The sequence below is a fragment of the Eurosta solidaginis genome, chromosome 2 (genome assembly GCF_040869045.1).
Source record: "Eurosta solidaginis isolate ZX-2024a chromosome 2, ASM4086904v1, whole genome shotgun sequence".
Lineage (NCBI taxonomy): Eukaryota > Metazoa > Arthropoda > Insecta > Diptera > Tephritidae > Eurosta > Eurosta solidaginis.
In genome coordinates, this window is record NC_090320.1 from 74,339,547 (window position 1) to 74,361,907 (window position 22,361).

At 43.1% G+C, this 22,361-nt stretch overlaps 1 protein-coding gene and 1 long non-coding RNA gene across 3 annotated transcripts in view; both read right to left on the bottom strand.

Moving 5' to 3' along the window:
* LOC137239928 (haloacid dehalogenase-like hydrolase domain-containing protein 2) overlaps positions 1 to 22,361 on the bottom strand; it is a 218,115-nt gene that overhangs the window by 651 nt on the left and 195,103 nt on the right. Inside the window, exons 4-8 of one of the 2 annotated variants that reach the window (XR_010949554.1) lie at positions 4,382 to 4,750; positions 3,695 to 4,312; positions 2,981 to 3,641; positions 2,818 to 2,917; positions 57 to 419 (exon numbers count right to left, since the gene is read on the bottom strand). The gene's annotated coding sequence lies outside the window, so the exon portion shown is untranslated. The remainder of the gene's footprint in view (positions 1 to 56; positions 420 to 2,817; positions 2,918 to 2,980; positions 3,642 to 3,694; positions 4,313 to 4,381; positions 4,751 to 22,361) is intronic. The other variant, XR_010949553.1, reaches the window with a different exon arrangement.
* On the bottom strand, positions 4,854 to 7,787 carry LOC137239929 (uncharacterized). The gene is made up of 4 exons (XR_010949555.1): positions 6,297 to 7,787; positions 5,883 to 6,228; positions 5,644 to 5,812; positions 4,854 to 5,504 (listed from the first exon to the last, which is right to left on the bottom strand). It is a non-coding gene; the product is annotated as an uncharacterized lncRNA (long non-coding RNA).

Sequence of the window (22,361 nt, forward strand, 5' to 3'; positions counted from 1 at the left end):
TAATGCAAATATATAGATGGGTTAAAGTGGTTTTCGTATGTTATTCAACAACTCACCCTATACCATCATCACAGCCTCCTCATCGATTTTGAATATGTGTACTGTTTCAGTATTCAGACCCAGTTCGTTTGATGCAATATTTTCGATTTGATGAATATGTATACTATCCGTTAGGCAGACAATTAGGTGCGTTCGATTCATTCATATACTGTGGGTATTTGAGCCGTAGACGCAATTGATATATTGTAATATTTGTAAACAGTTGGGTTTTTCTGCTGTCACCATCACCACTAGAGAGCTACTGAAGAAACGCTCGACCAAGATATGTTGCGATTTACGCGCATAGATTTTTTCCACCTTGTCAGTTATTGATGGAGAAAATGCGAAAGCCATATTTACCATCCAATGCGGAAATGGAACTGTGGAGGAAGAAACATTTTATAAAATTTAATAAAATCAATAAATGATAGTTGTGTTAAAATGGGGTAAAGTATCGTATGTTAAAGTATAGCGAAGTTTGAATAGGTCTCATTCTTCATTCTTAGAAACATGTACGAAGGTACCTCGTAAGATATTAAAAATCCTCAACGCTTTTTTGCAATAACTTAAAAAAAACTCATATTCATCAAATTTCTGTTTAACTTCTACATATCAATAGCTACCTTTACCACCAGAAGGAGTCACTATTGCTTCTACACCTATGCTATTGTTTCCTACACCGATGAGCTTTGTAATAAAATAAACAGCTATCTCCCCAATCTCTCCAGTTTTGTCGCCTCGCGAAACCTGATATTGTAACCAACCAAATCATCGGTGATCTTATTTAAAACATGGCCGCGCCAAATGTCGACCATATGACATTACCCTACCGACTGTCTTACACCTTAAAATTTTGGGTGTGACTTTCATCAGGATCTACATTTTGGTGAGCACGCAGCCGCAATTGTTCCGAGAAATCAGAGCCGTACCAAAATCCTCAAATCCCTCGCTGGCAGTACCTGGGGAAAGGATAAAGAAACGCTCAAAGCAATTAGCCAGCCGATTAAGTGCTATGCGTCACCCATATGGTCGCCAAGCCTAAAAATTACCCACTGGAAGAAGGTACAGGCCTGCCAAAATACTGCTCTCAGAATTGCCACGGGCTGTCTTCTTATGTCCCCAGAACACCATCTGCATAATGAGGCGAGAATACTCCCCATCAGGGAGAGAAATGAGATTCCCAACAGACATCTGATTGGTCAACCAGCACCGCTTAGGGGCCTAAGGAGTCATCTCCGTAAGCATTTTGAGGAAATACGGCTCCTGAGAATCAAGCCGTATGAAGCGAAAAAACATAAGCAGGTCCTTGGTGAATTCCATAAACAAGCGTCGGACCGTTATGCTAGGAATTTCCCGGTGAATCCAGTACTGAAAGAAAAGTATCTATACCTCGCGGAAGAGGAACGCATACTCCCCAGAATAAAGCGAGTCACTCTAGCTCAACTTCGTTCTGGATACTGTAACAGGTTAAACTCTTACCTATCCAGAATCAACCCCGACATACAAAATGTATGCCCCGCTTGCAATGTGTCCCCACATGACACCAACCATCTCTTTAATTGTAATGTGGAACCAACGCCTCTAACACCCCTTTCATTATGGTCCCCCCTGTCGAAACAGCAAGTTTCCTTGGACTCCCGTTAGAGGATATTGATGATAATTTCTGATCGGTCGCACCTATTGGATGGGGCGAAGCACTGCTACAATAACAACGTGTGAAAGATGGTTGCATCATTCGTTTGTTGCTCCCTGTTGCTTTGCTTATATTTTTTTTTCCTCAATTTTTAATTTGTTAACAAAAAAGAAATGCGCAACAAAATTTCAATTGGCAAATCAGCTGACTTCGAAGATTCGAAATTCCTATTCCCCAATTATTGTTCTCTCTAGGAGAAAAGAATTGGAGGAATTTTTCTGCGGTGCTATTAAGGCAATGACCTTTGACCTCGAGTAATTTTTTTTTAGCTCGATTAGGATAGATGGGGACTTTTAATTTTAATGTTTTTATGGTAAACTAGAGGTCCTCACTAAAATTTGGCTTTGTAGTAATTTTTGTTATTTTAATTGTCTAAATTAGCCGTTCTAATATTAAAATCGCCACTCTCAATACAAATCAAAAAACAAGTATGAAAAAGTTGTTAACGTTACAGTGCTTATGGATTCATTTTAAGAGTGCATTAAAAGAAAAAAAGTTTTGTTAAGCACATTTTTAAAAAGGAAAGGAAAGGTCGGTAAAAATGAGACTTACCATATATTCATATCGGCTGCTGAGTGGAATATCACCAAATCTCGGCTGCCGTTTCAAAAACTTCCTTTCTCAGAATTCGTTTGAAGAACGCCCTATCTTCGAATTTGTTTCATAAACACTCCAGCTATTGTCAAAATGTGTTGTATTTGAGCTCAGATCGGTCATTTTTGAAGCCAAATCTGAGTTAGGGCATTCTTCAACCGAATTCTGTGATAGGGCTTTTCTAATATACGGGGTTATTCAAATGTTTTCTGAGAAAGGTGCTTTTCGAAACGGCACCCGAGACCGGGTGATATTGTTGTAGCAGTGCTTCGCCCCACCTAACTGCTACAACAACAACCGGGTGATATTCCAATCAGCAGGCGATATGGATATAAGGTTTCATTTAGTTGTCCCATTTTTACTGAGTTTTTTTTTTTGTGTCTTTCGTTTTACGGATATGTTTAGATATAAGGTTTTTTTATTAACTTTTAAAATAAATCCATTTTTAACTGCCGGCCGTTCAAACTCTGAACCCTATTGTATATTCTTACGATTTCAATGAGAATGATTTCCCACACTCTGAGCACGAGTATGGTCGCTCGCCGGTATGCATACGTATATGGCGATTTAGCTTAGATGAAGTTGTAAAATCTGTGAATTAACAATCAGTAAAATTAATATCATTTACAATCACACTGTCTTATAAACCTTTACCCTTGTTACAGAAATTGCACGTATATTTTCGTTTGGGTTTTGGCGGCTGCTGAATTTTAGTGGCCAAATTTTGCTTTAATTTAGCCTCCTCCTCCTTTAAGGCTGTCATATTTCGCTCCCGCGTTTCTGGATCTTCGTCTTTGTGCGTAGTTAAATGCGTACGTAACTCCGTAAAGTGAGGAAAAGTTGATGGGCAAAACTCACATCTATAAATATTTTTGCCCAGATGTGTACGTAAATGCGACAGCACTGGACCGCTTACAGCAAAGGTGCATTCGCAGTATTCGCATTTGTATGGTTTTCCACCGGTATGAGTACGTATATGACGGCGTAGATTTAGAGCGTAGGTAAAGCTTTTTAACGGGACCAAAATGAAAAGTTGAAATAAATTAAGGTACGTTAAGATGATGTCTGTATTATAACCTTCCGCCTTTCACAAAATTTACATTTATGCGGCTTTTCATTACTATGAATTAGTTTGTGTGTTTTTAAATGCAATACCACAATATTTTTACCACAAATATCGCACGGTTGTCGCTTGATCCCTTCATGAGTTTCTTTGTGTTTGACCAGGGCAGGATTGTTAGTATATCTCAGTGGACAGTAGGGACATACGTAAGGCTTATCTTCACAGTTATTGAGACGATGCATTCGAAGGTGCCTGTATATTATATAGATAATAAAGTAAAACAAGTATATAATTTATTATCTCACGTAAAAATGTATTGAATTTATGCTCAGATATGGCGTTTTGAAATTCTGAAAAATATCGGGAGTGGTGTCAAACGACGCGTATTGACCTCCACAAACAATAATCTGAAGACAGACAATTTTGTGGTTGCTGTACACAGGAAAACATTTTGTGTATAAAGAGTTTTTGCATGGATTTAATTGTGATTTTGCAGGCGGACCTCACATAGGCAGAATTAGTCCGTAGTGCTACCAGAAGTTTATTTTACGACCAAATTGAAAAATCCTATCAAAAACCAGGACCTATGTTATAAAACAACTCCGTCCTCTTGGCAAATACTAGAAGCTTTCTAAAAAAACATTTTGTGTATAAAGAGTTTTTGCATGGATTTAATTGTGATTTTGCAGGCGGACCTCACATAGGCAGAATTAGTCCGTAGTGCTACCAGAAGTTTATTTTACGACCAAATTGAAAAATCCTATCAAAAACCAGGACCTATGTTATAAAACAACTCCGTCCTCTTGGCAAATACTAGAAGCTTTCTAGGATTTATACCACTTGTTGCTTTTATATATTTTTTTTATTTAAGTCATGCAATAGACGTTGCAGTGATTGTGCTTCTTCATCTATTTCTTGTAGTTCTAAGATTATATTATTAAATTTATACCACGCAATCTTATCAACTTTCAATATGTTGTATATTCACTTACCTTGTTTACAAGGGATTTTAAAATAGTTTCCATCGGCGCTGCGCTTTTTAGCATCTTCTCTAACCATATCCTTGTTCTCGCTATGTATGTACTTAAATAGTGTGCTGTCAGGATCGGATGCTGTTTTATCACACATTTTTTCCAAAGCAATAAAACTTTCATCAGACGTACGTTGCTGTTGGCATTCGAATATATTTTCGTCACAAGATGCCTTAGTTGAAAAATTATAAGGAATCCTCTTTATAGTGTTTGCATTGTTGGATTTATTTTCATCCTCCATTTCAAATATTTTGTTCATTGCATTTCCGCTAACAGCAACGTTACTTTCGTGTTGATCCACATTCGCTACACGAGGAGCTGCGCGTGCTTCTAGCAAAGTTTGTAATAATAGGTATATATTACCATGCTAAAGTGATTTATCTTTTTAAAAGTAAAGTAATAAAGTTCTACAAGCTAGTAGCTACTTTTTAGTCTACAGTATTTAAAACATCCATCTCCGTGCTCACTCGAATGGCTCATCATAAACAAGCATACAATTTTAATGATATATTTATAAGCATTTACCGTTGCATGACAAGTAATTTCTTGACTTTTGCACGCCAAGCTTTATTTGCTTGAAATTTTTCCAATCCAGACATTTGTATTCAGGAAAATTGAAAAAGAGCAACAAACATCCAAGTTATATTTTGTTGAACCAAAGCAGACAAGGCGCGGTAATCTTCCAGGGTTTTCGTTACGAAATATCTTTTCCAGATAAGCTTATACCTCTTGAGCACGCTACGTTGTGTTATTATTTTATCCAATAGTTTCTTAATGGTTGTCCCATCATTTGAAATTGTGGCCTTACCACTGGAATCAACAATATGCTTGTCCATATTACGTGAACCCAATGTAGTGCGTACAGCGTCCACAATTGAATGCGAGGTATTGATGTTGGATATGATGAATATTTTTTACATAAAAACTCATGTACCCAATACAAGTTCAGGCATACCGCCGATAACACACCTTTTAAACGACGTTGTGTGTCCAAATCACTTAGCGGTTTTTCTTCTATGATTTGTAGCAATTCTTCAACAAACGTTGGATCATGTATGGGATGCGACCAAAGTGGACCGCCCATCTATAACCCTCTGAAAAAGCGACTGACGAGCCTTTTTGAACGGACATAACCGTTTAAACGGTTAAGCACCAATTAAGTAAGAAGGAAATAATTTGATTTATTCAAGTTTAAATACTTAAGTGGGATAGTTGAAACTTACATGATGTTTATCACCGCAATGCGCACAATTTGTATTAACATTTGGTGCAGTTGGTATACCGAATTTTACTTCCGCATTGCCTTTATCTGAGATCTTGCTTTTTACAATACCCATAGGCTGTAGCGTATAGGTATCACAACCAGTGCATTGAAATACCATTCATTGTTTGCTGTGTTCATAATATAAAGATATGGTAAGTAATTGGATTGTGGTAAAAGGCCAAAATGCTGTATACCAACCTCATGCTATATTTACACTTCGCTTGACTACTATGCATACGCACAAATACGCGTATATAAAAATTGGCATAAATGCTCAAAAGTGGCTCAATATATTTTCCATAACGATTAGAGTGCGTTTCAATGCAGTGCAATAGTATACGCAATCCCATCTCATGGCAGCATTTCATACGCAAAGGCACAGAACTATATTTGCACAGCCATATCATTCGCAGTTACAAGTAATGAACCCCCACTCGTCAGTGATTGTATAGCGCCATCCAGAAACCGATTCGGACAACCATAAGGATCTAGGTCTATAACATCGAAACGCTTCTCATATGAAGTTGAAAGGTACATGAGAGTCCTATTGCGAATTTTATTATTGAATATTACAGTTAAATCACTAGCTATTGATTCGTATATCAAACCTACATTGCATCCCCTTCGCTTGGCAAAATTAAATGTTCCACTCCATTGTGTCGCATATTTACGCTAATGGAATCTACTGCCACCTTAGATAGATCATTTGCAACAATTTCACGCACGCCTGCTACTTCTTTTGCATAACTTATGCTACGTAAACCTCCTGCATCAAGCGCTTCCAATATTCGCAGTCCATCGTCGTATTTTACACCACCAGCCGTGTATGGTTTCTTGTCATTAGCATTGCTTGCTTTCCTTTTTATTTTGTGGATTTTTATGCGCCGCCGCTTCCCGCTCTCTTATCAACCGCTTTGAGTATACATTAAGTACTGAAATACTTAAATCACGATTAAATTCTTGTACTGGATTGTAGAATACGGCCCCGCCGGCAATAATTTCTTTAGTGCTTTCTTTGATCACACGTTCGGATGCTTTGTCGTTCGTAGCAATCTGTTAATTCATAAAATTTATGGCGATTTTGTTAATAACGCGAAACATATATTTACCTTATTTTCAGATATTTCCTCAACTTCCATTTTGGCTTTAAACTGCTGTGCATCCAAGTTTTTGTTATCAGCTGTTCGGTGGTGGCATACGCTGGCTGCTGCTTTCGTTGAACAGTGAATCGTGGAAACTGTTTCAACAGAGGAAATATTTAAGCGTTAAAGATGCACAACACTGTTTTTTTATAAATCAACGATGATAGCCAGCCTTGGGAGGTTGTTGCTTCTGCTATCGTGGCCTTGCATTACCCGGTTGCTGTTGTGGTATATACCTTGGTATAACTGGATGTGGCGTCATTGCCCCACCTGGTCCAGTTGATGCGGACCACGAACAACAACCACCACGACCTACACTGTTTGGGTTCACTTTGCTGCTGCAAACACACCTCCGTCACAATAATTAATGGAGACCATGGAGGGGTATTTAACAAGAGAGGCTATTTTATTGCACACATAGCCGTTTTTTTACACCGAATTTTCTAATCTTTTTTTTTCAATTTTGGATAATAAATCTTAATGGTAACAAGAATTTTTTTTCTTGTATGTATGCGGAAATCAAAATTTACTATTCTGCATTAGAATTGCTCACGATTATTTATACTATGCAATTACATATTTCACTTTCTTTCTTTATAAACATGCACACATTGATATGAGTTTTTTTTTGCTAAAACACTCTTTAGTAGACCAAAAAATATTAAAGAATGCTTATATTAATTTCTGCAAAATGTAAATCACACAAACTGAAAAAATTTTCCACTTTTCTGCAGAATTAGAAATGGCGGATTTTTTGCACGCAAAAATGACGTATTTTGCTATCCCTATGAAAATAATAGGTGCGAGAGAGCACGATACATTGTGGGAAAGCAAAATTTGTCAGTATGCTATTTTATTTGCACAATTTTTCATTCCAAATCGTCACCCCTGTCAAAAATTCGTGTGGCTGTGTGCGTTTTTGGTCACACGATTTTTGCAGGGTAATTACACTATGAAAATGTAGGTAGTGCATAAGTGAGAGAAAAAAAATGATCCAACAGATCACACTTTATTGGGCCGAAATCGAAACGAAATCTAATATGAATACTTAAGTCTGACTAAGCTTGTTTTATTGGGGGTTCTTTTCTTTTCTCTTACTTTTGCTCGTAATATTTTAAATTATACAATTATTTATGTCTCCCCCTTTTTTTGATATAATCGTTATAAACGCTATGTGTGAGAAAAATATGTAATTAAATGTACTTATGTATAGTAAATGTACTACATACAAAGTAATAATATGGTCGAATACCCTTTTTTTTCATTCACAAAACATATTTTAGGGCTATAAAGTTTGGATACAAATTCTGATAATTGGGGCTCTCTTACAAAATTATTATGTTGTAGTAGAACTTATTTTTGAGTGTCACAAAATATCAATTTGGTATGATGGCATAGTACGATGAGAATAATATGTAATATGTGCTAAGAAAATTTGTTATAAAAGCAATAAAGATCAAATTGTGATAGTACTACGCACGTATATTATTTTCTTCTGGTTGTTCGAACGATATTGCTAGCAATATTGATTCCTATGTATACATATATATATATATATATATTGTATTTGTATGATATAAGAAAAAAAATTTAAATCTTTTAGCCAATTCGTGCATAATCGACCAATGGTTGCGGTCGCAAATTTTTTTTTTTCTAACAATTTATGGTTGAGCTCCAAAAATGGATCGCTAAAACGTTTCACGTGATGAAGACGGCTTATTATGAATAAAATTTATAGAGCTAACTTCAATAATTTTAAAGCAAGAAAAAATATCATTAAAATGAAAAAAAGGAAATGTATGCTCCTTCTTGTATAGCTAACAATTTCGAGTATTCAATAATACAATTTGACGAAAAAAAATCGACCCTTGTTAAGTGGTTTAACCGGGCTGTATAAAACTCTCTAGGTACTGCTTAGAAGTTTCTTTAACTACCCTGCAAAAACGCTCTCGTCATTCCGCGTCATTTGACTAGCTATTATACCGTCATAGGTTATATTCCTAGTCACATTTGCGTGGGCGTGGGTAAGTTTTATGACCAAATTTTTTTGTAGGGTAATTATTTTGAAGTTCATACATGGCTGTTACTTACATGGCCGCCAGAGTACGTACCGTGGGCCTCTGCCGGCGTGGTTACTGGTGATGTTGTTGTTGCTGGTGAAGTTGTCGCTGTTGTTGGTTATGGCGCGCGGTCTTGGGCGCGCTGTGTTGCTACTGTTGGTGGTTGTTGCGCTCTGGTCCGAGGTGATCAAGTGAACCTGGTGGCAATAAAAATTCGTGTTGACCTTTACGATCTGGATGACTTGGTGCTAACTTTGGCGTTCGTTGTATTACGCTGCAGTGTACTGCTGGCCCTGGAGGCGGAGGTGGTGTCGGACGCTTTTCCGAAGGTGGTAGTGTACTTCGTAAACGTAGAGAACGGGATTTATCTTCGGATAACAGGGGTTCTCATCACCATTTAATTTAGTGCTGTCCGAATCCGAATGGGAATCACTAGAACTTTCCTCACTAGGTGTGACTGTGAAACGCCGACCTACTTCAACTGGATATTCTATACGTGGAGCTTGTGTCCACACAACACAACCGTTGTAAGGTTTATTACCATCCAAAATAGACGAGTAAAAACGAGGCTTGTCGGAATGAACTGGTCCCGTTTGTTATTTTGGTAGTTGGGTGAAGGAATCGGCCTGCAATTCCTCGTTGCGGTCTTGTGGTTCTTCACAATACTCTCTTGAATATGAGCACAGCACGGCGAGGGTGTTTTCCGATGAGTTGAATATAGTCGGGGATGTGCAGTTGATATAAGCAATACTGTTAATGAAGCAGGAGCTGTGCTTGACGCCTTTGCCTCTTTGGTTTATAAAATTTTCCGATTAACTGCGCAAAAGAAAAGCCAACTCTTGCTTTTCCCGGCCGGAAAAACGTGCTATCTTTTTGCTTTTCTTTTTCGAAATTTTTCCACGTCTTCTTCGTTTTACTTGCGGCCAGAAACTCGTGGCAAAATTTTCTTTTCTTAGTTTCTAAAATTTTTCACGTCTTTTTTGTTTTACTTGCGGCCGGAAACTCATGGCAATTTTCGCTAGTGATCGCCGGGATGGATCCCAAAATGTTCCCGAAATAGTCCGGAAATGACCCAGATGAGATCCCGCACAGATCCAGAAATGATCCCGGAAGGGTCCAAAAACTATCCCGGAAAAGTAACAAAAAATCCCGAAATGGCTCCTACGGCATCCCGGACGGATCCAGAAATAATCTCGGAAAGGTACCCAAATGATCCCAAAATGGTCCCGAAATTACCCTGATGGATCCGGCAAACCATCAAGAAATTATGCCGGAGGGGTCCCCAAATGATCCCGAAATAATACAGAAAAAGTCACGAAACGACCCCTAGAGGATCTGCAAATGATCCCGTATTAGCCCAGAAAGGTCCCGAAATAACCCCGACGGGATTCCGGACAAATCCCGAAAACCATCCAGAAATGATGCCGGAAGGGATCCCAAATGATTCCGAAAAAGTCTCGCAATGATTCCGACGGGATCCTGAACGGATACCGAAAACCATCCAGAAGTGATGCCGGAAAGGTCCTCAAATGATCACCTAATAGTCCCAAAATGACCCTGATGGCATCCCGGACAGATCCCGAAATCCATCCAGAAATGATCTTGGGAAGGTCCCAAAATGATCCCGAAATAGTCTCGGAAAAGTCCAGAAATTACCCTGATGGGTTCCCGGACGACTCCTGAAAGCCATCCTCAAATGATCTCGAAAAAGTCCCGAAATGACCCTGACGGGATCCCGAAAGGATTTCGAAAACTATCCAGAAATGATGCCGGAAAGGTACTCAAATGATCCCCTAATAGTCCCGAAATGACCGTGACGGGATCACGAACGGATCCCGACAACTATCCAGAAATGATGCCGAAAGGGTCCGCAAATGATCCCGTATTAGTCGAGAAAAAGTCCCGAAATGACCCCGACGGGATCCCGGACGAATCCCAAAAACCATCCAGAAATGATGCCGGTAGGTATGATCCCGAAATAGTCCCGAAATAACCTCGTCGGCATCCCGGACGGATCCCGAAAATTATCCAGAAATGATGCCGGAAAGGTCCCCAGATGATCCCCTAATAGTCCCGAAATTACCCTGATGGGATCCCGAACGAATCCCGAAAACCATCCAGAAATGATGCCGAAAGGGTTCCCAAATGATCCCGTATTAGTCGAGAAAAAGTCCCGAAATGACCCCGACGGGATCCCGGACGAATCCCAAAAACCATCCAGAAATGATGTCGGAAGGGACCCCAATGATCCCGAAAAAGTCCCGCAATTATTCCGACGGGAATCTGAACGGATACCGAAAACCATCCAGAAGTGATGCCGGAACGGTCCTCAAATGCTCACCTAATAGTCCCAAAATGACCCTGAGGGCATCCCGGACAAATCCCGAAATCCATCCAGAAATGATCTTGGGAAGGTCCCAAAATGATCCCGAAATAGTCTCGGAAAAGCCCCGAAATGACCCTGCCTGGACCCCGAAAACTATCCAGAAATGATGCCGGAAATGTCCTCAAATGATCACCTAATAGTTCCGAAAAGACCCTGACGGGATCCCGAACGGATCCCGACAACTATCTAGAAATGATGCCGAAAGGGCCCGCAAATGATCCCGTATTAGTCGAGAAAAAGTCCCGAAATGAACCCGACGGGATGCCGGACGAATCCCAAAAACCATCCAGAAATGATGCCGGAAGGGACACCAAATGATCCCGAAAAAGTCCCGCAATAATTCCGACGGGATCCTGAGCGGATACCGAAAACCATCCAGAAGTGATGCCGAAAAGGTCCTCAAATGATCACCTAATAGTCCCAAAATTACCTTGACGGCATCCCGGACAGATCCCGAAATCCATCCAGAAATGATCTTGGGAGGGTCCCAAAATTATCCCGAAATAGTCTGGGAAAAGTCCAGAAATTACCCTGACGGATCCCGGACGAATCCTGAAAACCAATCTTAAATGATGCCGAAAAAGTCCCGAAATTACCCTGATGGGGCCCGGAAAGGATCCCGAAAACTAACCAGAAATGATGCCGGAAAGGTCCTCAAATGATCTCCCAATAGTTCCGAAAAGACCCTGACGGGATCCCGAACGGATCCCGACAACTATCCAGAAATGATACCGAAAGGGCCCGCAAATGATCCCGTATTAGTCGAGAAAAATCCCGAAATGACACCGACGGGGTCCAGAAATGATGTCGGAAGGGACCCCAATGATCCCGAAAAAGTCCCGCAATTATTCCGACGGGAATCTGAACGGATACCGAAAACCATCCAGAAGTGATGCCGGAACGGTCCTCAAATGCTCGCCTAATAGTCCCAAAATGACTCTGAGGGCATCCCGGACAAATCCCGAAATCCATCCACAAATGATCTTGGGAAGGTCCCAAAATGATCCCGAAATAGTCTCGGAAAAGTCCAGAAATTACCCTGACGGGTTCCCGGACGAATCCTGAAAGCCATCCTTAAATGATCCCGAAAAAGCCCCGAAATGACCCTGACGGGATCCCGAAAGGATTCCAAAAACTATCCAGAAATGATGCCGGAAAGGTCCTCAAATGATCCCCTAATAGTTCCGAAATGACCGTGACGGGATCCCGAACGGATCCAGACAACTATTCCCGAAATAGTCCGGAAATGACCCAGATGGGATCCCGCACAGATCCAGAAATGATCCCGGAAGGGTCCAAAAACTATCCCGGAAAAGTAACAAAAAATCCCGAAATGGCTCCTACGGCATCCCGAACGGATCCAGAAATGATCTCGGAAGGGTCCCCAAATGAGCCCAAAATGGTCCCGAAATGACCCTGATGGATCCGGCAAACCATCAAGAAATTATGCCGGAAGGGTCCCCAAATGATCCCGAAATAAAACAGAAAAAGTCACGAAACGACCCCTAGAGGATCCCCAAATGATCCCGTATTAGCCCCGAAAAAGTCCCAAAATGACCCTGACGGGATCCCGAAAGGATTGCGAAAACCATACAGAAATGATGCCGGAAAGGTCCTCAAATGATCCCCTAATAGTCCCGAAATGACCGTGACGGGATCCCGACAACTATCCAGAAATGATGCCGAAAGGGTCCGCAAATGATACCGTATTAGTCGAAAAAAAGTCCCGAAAGGACCACGACGGGATCCCGGACGAATCCCAAAAACCATCCAGAAATGATGCCGGTAGGTATCCCAAATGATCCCGAAATAGTCCCGAAATGACCTCGTCGGCATCCCGGACGGATCCCGAAAATTATCCAGAAATGATGCCGGAAAGGTTCCCAAATGATCCCCTAATAGTCCCGAAATTACCCTAATGGGATCCCGGACGGATCCCGAAAACCATCCAGAAATGATGCCGAAAGGATTCCCAAATGGTCCCGTATTAGTCGCGAAAAAGTCCCGAAATGACCCCGACGGGATCCCGGACGGATCCCGAAAACCATCCAGAAATGATGCCGAAAGGGTTCCCAAATGATCCCGTATTAGTCGCGAAAAAGTCCCGAAATGACCCCCACGGGATCCCGGACGGATCCCAAAAACCATCCAGAAATGATGCCGGATGAGCCCCAAAATGATCCCGAAAAAGTCCCCAAATGACCCCGACGAGATCCCGGACGGATCCCGAAAACCATCCAGAAATGATGCCGGAAGAGCCCCCAAATGATCCCGAAAAAGTCCCTAAATGACCCCGACGATATCCCGGACGGATCCCGAAAACCATCCAGAAATGATGCCGGAAGAGCCCCCAAATGATCCCGAAAAAGTCCCCATATGACCCCGACGAGATCCCGCACGGATCCCGAAAACCATCCAGAAATGATGCCGGAAGGGTCCCCAAATGATCGCGAAATAGTCCCGAAATGATTCAGGAATAGCCCCGAAAATGTTCCAAAATAACCCCGACGGGATCCCGGACGGATCCCGTAAACTATACAGAAATGATCCCGGAAGGGTCCCAAAATGATCCCGAAATAGTCCCGAAAAAGTCCCGAAATTACCCCGGCGTAATCCCGGACCGATCCCGAAAACCATCCAGAAATGATCCCGGAAGGGTCTCGATATGACCCTTACGGGATTACAAATAAGGTGAAGCTAATTATAAAACCATGTTAATAAGGCAGCAGGCGCATTGGAGCGAATAAAAAGTTAGATAGAAACATACAGGTAAAGCTAATAAGAGCGTGCTAATAAAAACAATTGATGGAGGGCGGATGGCGGGAGTAGAGGAGAGGACCACTGATCGTTCCTCCAAAATTGTCTAGATCTCGTTCTGTATGTACCAGATACCAAAAACTATTGATTTAGGAGAAAATTTAGATTGAGTTATAACAATTTATGGATTTTACACCAGAGGGGGAGATAAAGGGGGGCGGGCGGAGGGTGTCACTGCTTACTTTGTAAGCCCTCGACTTATTTGACCCCTTGAGTCTGTGATATTGGTGAAGGCCAGTATACGTAAAGTTATAATGTGTAAAAATTATGAAAAATAATTTCTCGAAGGGGTCGTGGGACCCCCACCCCTCTTTCCATGTTCGAAAAAAATTTCGCTTGTAGACTACTGTCTGTGTCCCAAATTTCATTAAAATCCGTGTAGCCATTCTGGCGTGATTCAGTCGCAAAGACGAAAAAATATAATAATTAAATTATAACTGTTCCTAGGGGGCGGGGACCACGCCCCTTTTGTAAAATATATAGCTAGTAGATCCTTCTAGACTATTGGCTATATGTGTGCAAAATTTCATCCAAATCGGTCCAGCCGTTCTTGCGTTATTGAGTCACAAAGACAAACGTCTGGACAAACATCCAAACATCCAAACATCTTAACATCCAAACTTTCCCATTTATAATATATACTAGCCTTTACCCGCGGCCCCGTCCGCAAGGAGAAAATGAAATATGTGGGCTATTCACGTTCGCCTGCTTATAAAGTTATCTGTTTAAAATTTTTTTTCTGTCTAATGCATTTTATTTTTGTAATTGAGTAAAAAAAAGAACTTTATGAGCTGATAACCTGATAGGATCCCAAAATGATAACGAAATTATCCAGAAAAAGCCACGAAATGACCCCGACGCTATCGCGGACGGATCCCGAAAACCATCCAGAAACGCCCCGGAAGTGTTTCCAAAAGTTCCCGAAGTAGTCCCAAAAAACCCGAAATGACAACGACACGATTCTAGACTTATACAGATAACCACACAGAAATGATGCCTGAAGGGTACCAAATTGATCCCGAAATAGTCCCGAAAAAGTTCCGAAATTACCCTGACGGGCTCCCGGACGGATCTCAGAAACCATCCAGAAAATATCCAGGAAGGGTCCCTAAATTATCCCGACTAACTCCGGAAAAAGTTCCGAAATGGCTCCGAGGGGATCCACGATGGATCGCGAAAACCATACAGAAATGATTCCGGAAGGATTCCAAAATGATCCCGAAATAGTCCGGAATTGACCCAGATGGGATCCCGCACAGATCCAGAAATGATCCCGGAAGGGTGCAAAAAATATCCCGGAAAAGTAACAAAAAATCCCGAAATGGCTCCTACGGCATCCCGGACGGATCCAGAAATGATCTCGGAAGGGTCCCCAAATGATCCCAAAATGGTCCCGGATTGACCCTGATGGATCCGGCAAACCATCAAGAAATTATGCCGAAAGGGTCCCAAAATGATCCCGAAATAATACAGAAAAAGTCACGAAAAGACCCCTAGAGGATCCCCAAATGATCCCGTATTAGCCCCGAAAAGGTCCCGAAATAACCCCGACGGGATGCCGGACAAATCCCGAAAACCATCCAGAAATGATGCCGGAAGGAATCCCAAATGATTCCGTAAAAGTCCCGCATTGATTCCGACGGGATCCCGAACGGATACCGAAAATCATCCAGAAGTGATGCCGAAAGGTCCTCAAATGATCACCTAATAGTCCCGAAATGATCCTTAAGGGGTCATGGACGGATCCCATAAACCATCCAGAAATGATCTCGATATATTCCCGAAGAAGTCCCGAAATGACCCTGACGGGATCTCGAACGCACCCCTAAATGACCCTGACGGGATCCCGGACAGATCCCGAAATCCATCCAGAAATGATCTTGGGAGGGACCCCAAATGATCCCGAAAAAGTCCCGCAATGATTCCGAGGGGATCCTGATCGGATACCGATAACCATCCAGAAGTGATGCCGGAAAGGTCCTCAAATGATCACCTAATACCAAAATGACCCTGACGGCATCCCGGACTGATCCCAAAATCCATCCAGAAATGATCTTGAGAAGGTCCCAAAAGTATCCCGAAATAGTCTCGGAAAAGTTCAGAAATTACCCTGACGGGTTCCCGGACGAATCCTGAAAGCCATCTCTAAATGATCCCGAAAAAGTCCCGAAATGACCCTGACTGGACCCCGAAAACTATCCAGAAATTATGCCGAAAGGGTCCGCAAATGATCCCGTATTAGTCGAGAAAAAGTCCCCAAATGACCCCGACATACTCCAGAAAAGGTTCCGAAATGGCTCCGAGGGAATCAACGACGGATCGAGAAAACCATACAGAAATGATTCCGGAAGGATTCCAAAATGATCCCGAAATAGTCCGGAATTGACCCAGATGGGATCCCGCACAGATCCAGAAATGATCCCGGAAGGGTGCAAAAAATATCCCGGAAAAGTAACAAAAAATCCCGAAATGGCTCCTACGGCATCCCGGACGGATCCAGAAATGATCTCGGAAGGGTCCCCAAATGATCCCAAAATGGTCCCGAATTGACCCTGATGGATCCGGCAAACCATCAAGAAATTATGCCGGAAGGGTCCCCAAATGATCCCGAAATAAAACAGAAAAAGTCACGAAACGACCCCTAGAGGATCCCCAAATGATCCCGTATTAGCCCCAAAAAAGTCCCAAAATGACCCTGACGGGATCCCGAAAGGATTCCGAAAACAATACAGAAATGATGCCGGAAAGGTCCTCAAATGATCCCTTAATAGTCCCGAAATTACCGTGACGGGATCCCGACAACTATCCAGAAATGATGCCGAAAGGGTCCGCAAATGATCCCGTATTAATCGAAAAAAAGTCCCGAAAGGACCACGACGGGATCCCGGACGAATCCCAAAAACCATCCAGAAATGATGCCGGTAGGTATCCCAAATGATCCCGAAATAGTCCCGAAATTACCTCGTCGGCATCCCGGACGGATCCCTAAAATTATCCAGAAATGATGCCGGAAAGGTTCCCAAATGATCCCCTAATAGTCCCGAAATTACCCTAATGGGATCCCGGGCGGATCCCGAAAACCATCCAGAAATGATGCCGAAAGGGTTCCCAAATGATCCCGTATTAGTCGCGAAAAAGTCCCGAAATGACCCCGACGGGATCCCGGACGGATCCCGAAAACCATCCAGAAATGATGCCGAAAGGGTTCCCAAATGATCCCGTATTAGTCGCGAAAAAGTCCCGAAATTACCCCGACGGGATCCCGGACGGATCCCGAAAACCATCCAGAAATGATGCCGGATGAGCCCCAAAATGATCCCGAAAAAGTCCCCAAATGACCCCGACGAGATCCCGGACGGATCCCGAAAACCATCCAGAAATGATGCCGGAAGAGCCCCCAAATGATCCCGAAAAAGTCCCCAAATGACCCCGACGATATCCCGGATGGATCCCGAAAACCATCCAGAAATGATGCCGGAAGGGTCCCCAAATGATCGCGAAATAGTCCCGAAATGATTCCGGAATAGTCCCGAAAATGTTCCAAAATAACCCCGACGGGATCCCGGACGGATCCCGTAAACTATACAGAAATGATCCCGGAAGGGTCCCAAAATGATCCCGAAATAGTCCCGAAAAAGTCCCGAAATTACCCCGGCGTAATCCCGGACCGATCCCGAAAACCATCCAGAAATGATCCCGGAAGGGTCTCGATATGACCCTTACAGGATTACAAATAAGGTGAAGCTAATTATAAAACCATGTTAATAACGCAGCAGGCGCATTGGAGCGAATAAAAAGTTAGATAGACACATACAGGTAAAGCTAATAAAAGCGTGCTAATAAAAACAATTGATGGAGGGCGGATGGCGGGAGTAGAGGAGAGGACCACTGATCGTTCCTCCAAAATTGTCTAGATCTCGTTCTGTATGTACCAGATACCAAAAACTATTGATTTAGGAGAAAATTTAGATTGAGTTATAACAATTTATGGATTTTACACCAGAGGGGGAGATAAAGGGGGGCGGGCGGAGGGTGTCACTGCTTACTTTGTAAGCCCTCGACTTATTTGACCCCTTGAGTCTGTGATATTGGTGAAGGCCAGTATACGTAAAGTTATAATGTGTAAAAATTTTGAAAAATAATTTCTCGAAGGGTCGTGGGACCCTCACCCCTCTTTCCATGTTCGAAAAAAATTTCGCTAGTAGACTACTGTCTGTGTCCCAAATTTCATCAAAATCCGTGTAGCCATTCTGGCGTGATTCAGTCGCAAAGACGAAAAAATATAATAATTAAATTATAACTGTTCCTAGGGGGCGGGGACCACGCCCCTTTTGAAAAATATATAGCTAGTAGATCCTTCTAGACTATTGGCTATATGTGTGCAAAATTTCATCCAAATCGGTCCAGCCGTTCTTGCGTTATTGAGTCACAAAGACAAACGTCTGGACAAACATCCAAACATCTTAACATCCAAACTTTCCCATTTATAATATATACTAGCCTTTACCCGCGGCCCCGTCCGCAAGGAAAATTTTAAATATATGGGCTATTCGCGTTAGCCTGCTTATTATCTGTTTAAAATTTTGTTTTCTGTCTAATGCATTTTATTTTTGTAATTGAGTAAAAAAAAGAACTAAATGAGCTGATAACCTGATAGGATCCCAAATGATCCCGAAATTATCCAGAAAAAGCTACGAAATGACCCCAACGCTATCGCGGACGGATCCCGAAAACCATCCAGAAATGCCCCGAAAGGGTCTCCAAAAGTTCCCCGAATAGTCCCAAAAAAACCCGAAATGAGAGCGACACGATTCTAGACGTATCCAGAGAACCACACAGAAATGATCCCTGAAGGTGTTCCAAAATGATCCCGAAAAGGTTCCGAAATGACCCTGACGGGCTCCCGGGCGGATCTCAAAAACCATCCAGAAAATATCCAGGAAGGGTCCCTAAATTATCCCGAATAACTCCAGAAAAAGTTCCCAAATGGCTCCGAGGGGATCCACGATGGATCGCGAAAACCATACAGAAATGATTCCGGAAGGATTCCAAAATGATCCCGAAATAGTCCGGAATTGACCCAGATGGGATCCCGCACAGATCCAAAAATGATCCCGGAAGGGTGCAAAAACTATCCCGGAAAAGTAACAAAAAATCCCGAAATGGCTCCTACGGCATCCCGGACGGATCCAGAAATGATCTCGGAAGGGTCCCCAAATGATCCCAAAATGGTCCCGAAATGACCCTGATGGATCCGGCAAACCATCAAGAAATTGTGCCGAAAGGGTCCCAAAATGATCCCGAAATAATACAGAAAAAGTCACGAAACGACCCCTAGAGGATCCCCAAATGATCCCGTATTAGCCCCGAAAAGGTCCCGAAATAACCCGACGGGATCGCGGACAAATCCCGAAAACCATCCAGAAATGATGCCGGAAGGAATCCCAAATTATTCCGTAAAAGTCCCGCATTGATTCCGACGGGATCCCGAACGGATACCGAAAATCATCCAGAAGTGATGCCGGAAAGGTCCTCAAATGATCACCTAATAGTCCCGAAATGACCCTTAAGGGTCATGGACGGATCCCATAAACCATCCAGAAATGATCCCGATATAGTCCCGAAGAAGTCCCGAAATGACCCTGACGGGATCTCGAACGCACCCCTAAATGACCCTGACGGGATCCCGGACAGAGCCCGAAATTCATCCAGAAATGATCTTGGGAGGGACCCCAAATGATCCCGAAAAAGTCCCGCAATGATTCCGAGGGGATCCTGATCGGATACCGAAAACCATCCAGAAGTGATGCCGGAAAGGTCCTCAAATGATCACCTAATACCAAAATGACCCTGACGGCATCCCGGACTGATCCCAAAATCCATCCAGAAATGATCTTGGGAAGGTCCCAAAATTATCCCGAAATAGTCTCGGAAAAGTTCAGAAATTACCCTGACGGGTTCCCGGACGAATCCTGAAAGCCATCTCTAAATGATCCCGAAAGTCCCGAAATGACCCTGACTGGACCCCGAAAGGATCCCGAAAACTATCCAGAAATGATGCCGGAAATGTCCTCAAATGATCACCTAATAGTTCCGAAAAGACCCTGACGGGATCCCGAACGGATCCCGACAACTATCTAGAAATGATGCCGAAAGGGCCCGCAAATGATATCGTATTAGTCGAGAAAAAGTCCCGAAATGAACCCGACGGGATGCCGGACGAATCCCAAAAACCATCCAGAAATGATGCCGGAAGGGACACCAAATGATCCCGAAAAAGTCCCGCAATAATTCCGACGGGATCCTGAGCGGATACCGAAAACCATCCAGAAGTGATGCCGAAAAAGTCCTCAAATGATCACCTAATAGTCCCAAAATGACCCTGACGGCATCCCGGACAGATCCCGAAATCCATGCAGAAGTGATCTTGGGAGGGTCCCAAAATTATCCCGAAATAGTCTGGGAAAAGTCCAGAAATTACCCTGACGGAACCCGGACGAATCCTGAAAACCAATCTTAAATGATGCCGAAAAAGTCCCGAAATGACCCTGATGGGACCCGGAAAGGATCACGAAAACTAACCAGAAATGATGCCGGAAAGGTCCTCAAATGATCTCCCAATAGTTCCGAAAAGACCCTGACGGAATCCCGAACGGATCCCGACAACTATTCAGAAATGATATCGAAAGGGCCCGCAAATGATCCCGTATTAGTCGAGAAAAAGTCCCGAAATGACCCCGACGGGATGCCGGACGAATCCCAAAAACCATCCAGAAATGATGTCGGAAGGGACCCCAATGATCCCGAAAAAGTCCCGCAATTATTCCGACGGGAATCTGAACGGATACCGAAAACCATCCAGAGGTGATGCCGGAACGGTCCTCAAATGCTCACCTAATAGTCCCAAAATGACCCTGAGGGCATCCCGGACAAATCCCGAAATCCATCCAGAAATGATCTTGGGAAGGTCCCAAAATGATCCCGAAATAGTCTCGGAAAAGTCCAGAAATTACCCTGACGGGTTCCCGGACGAATCCTGAAAGCCATCCTTAAATGATCCCGAAAAAGCCCCGAAATGACCCTGACGGGATCCCGAAAGGATTCCAAAAACTATCCAAAAATGATGCCGGAAAGGTCCTCCAATGATCCCCTAATAGTTCCGAAATGACCGTGACGGGATCCCGAACGGATCCCGACAACTATCCAGAAATTATGCCGAAAGGGTCCGCAAATTATCCCGTATTAGTCGAGAAAAAGTCCCGAAATGACCCCGACGGGATCCCGGATGAATCCCAAAAAACATCCAGAAATGATGCCGGTAGGTATCCCAAATGATCCCGAAATAATCCCGAAATGACCTCGTCGGCATCCCGGACGGATACCGAAAATTATCCAGAAATGATGCCGGAAAGGTCCACAAATGATCCCCTAATAGTCCCGAAATTACCCTGATGGGATCCCGGACGGATCCCGAAAACCACCCAGAAATGATGCCGGAAGAGCCCCCAAATGATCCCGAAAAAGTCCCCAAATGACCCCGACGATATCCCGGACGGATCCCGAAAACCATCCAGAAATGATGCCGGAAGAGCCCCCAAATGATCCCGAAAAAGTCCCCAAATGACCCCGACGAGATCCCGCACGGATCCCGAAAACCATCCAGAAATGATGCCGGAAGAGCCCCAAATGATCCCGAAAAAGTCCCCAAATGACCCCGACATACTCCAGAAAAGGTTCCGAAATGGCTCCGAGGGAATCAACGACGGATCGCGAAAACCATACAGAAATGATTCCGGAAGGATCCCAAAATGATCCCGAAATAGTCCGGAAATGACCCAGATGGGATCCCGCACAGATCCAGAAATGATCCCGGAAGGGTCCAAAAACTATCCCGGAAAAGTAACAAAAAATCCCGAAATGGCTCCTACGGCATCCCGGACGGATCCAGAAATGATCTCGGAAGGGTCCCCAAATGATCCCAAAATGGTGCCGAAATGACCCTGATGGATCCGACAAACCATCAAGAAATTATGCCGGAAGGGTCCCCAAATGATCCCGAAATAAAACAGAAAAAGTCACGAAACGACCCCTAGAGGATCCCCAAATGATCCCGTATTAGCCCCGAAAAAGTCCCAAAATGACCCTGACGGGATCCCGAAAGGATTCCGAAAACAATACAGAAATGATGCCGGAAAGGTCCTCAAATGATCCCCTAATATTCCCGAAATGACCGTGACGGGATCCCGACAACTATCCAGAAATGATGCCGAAA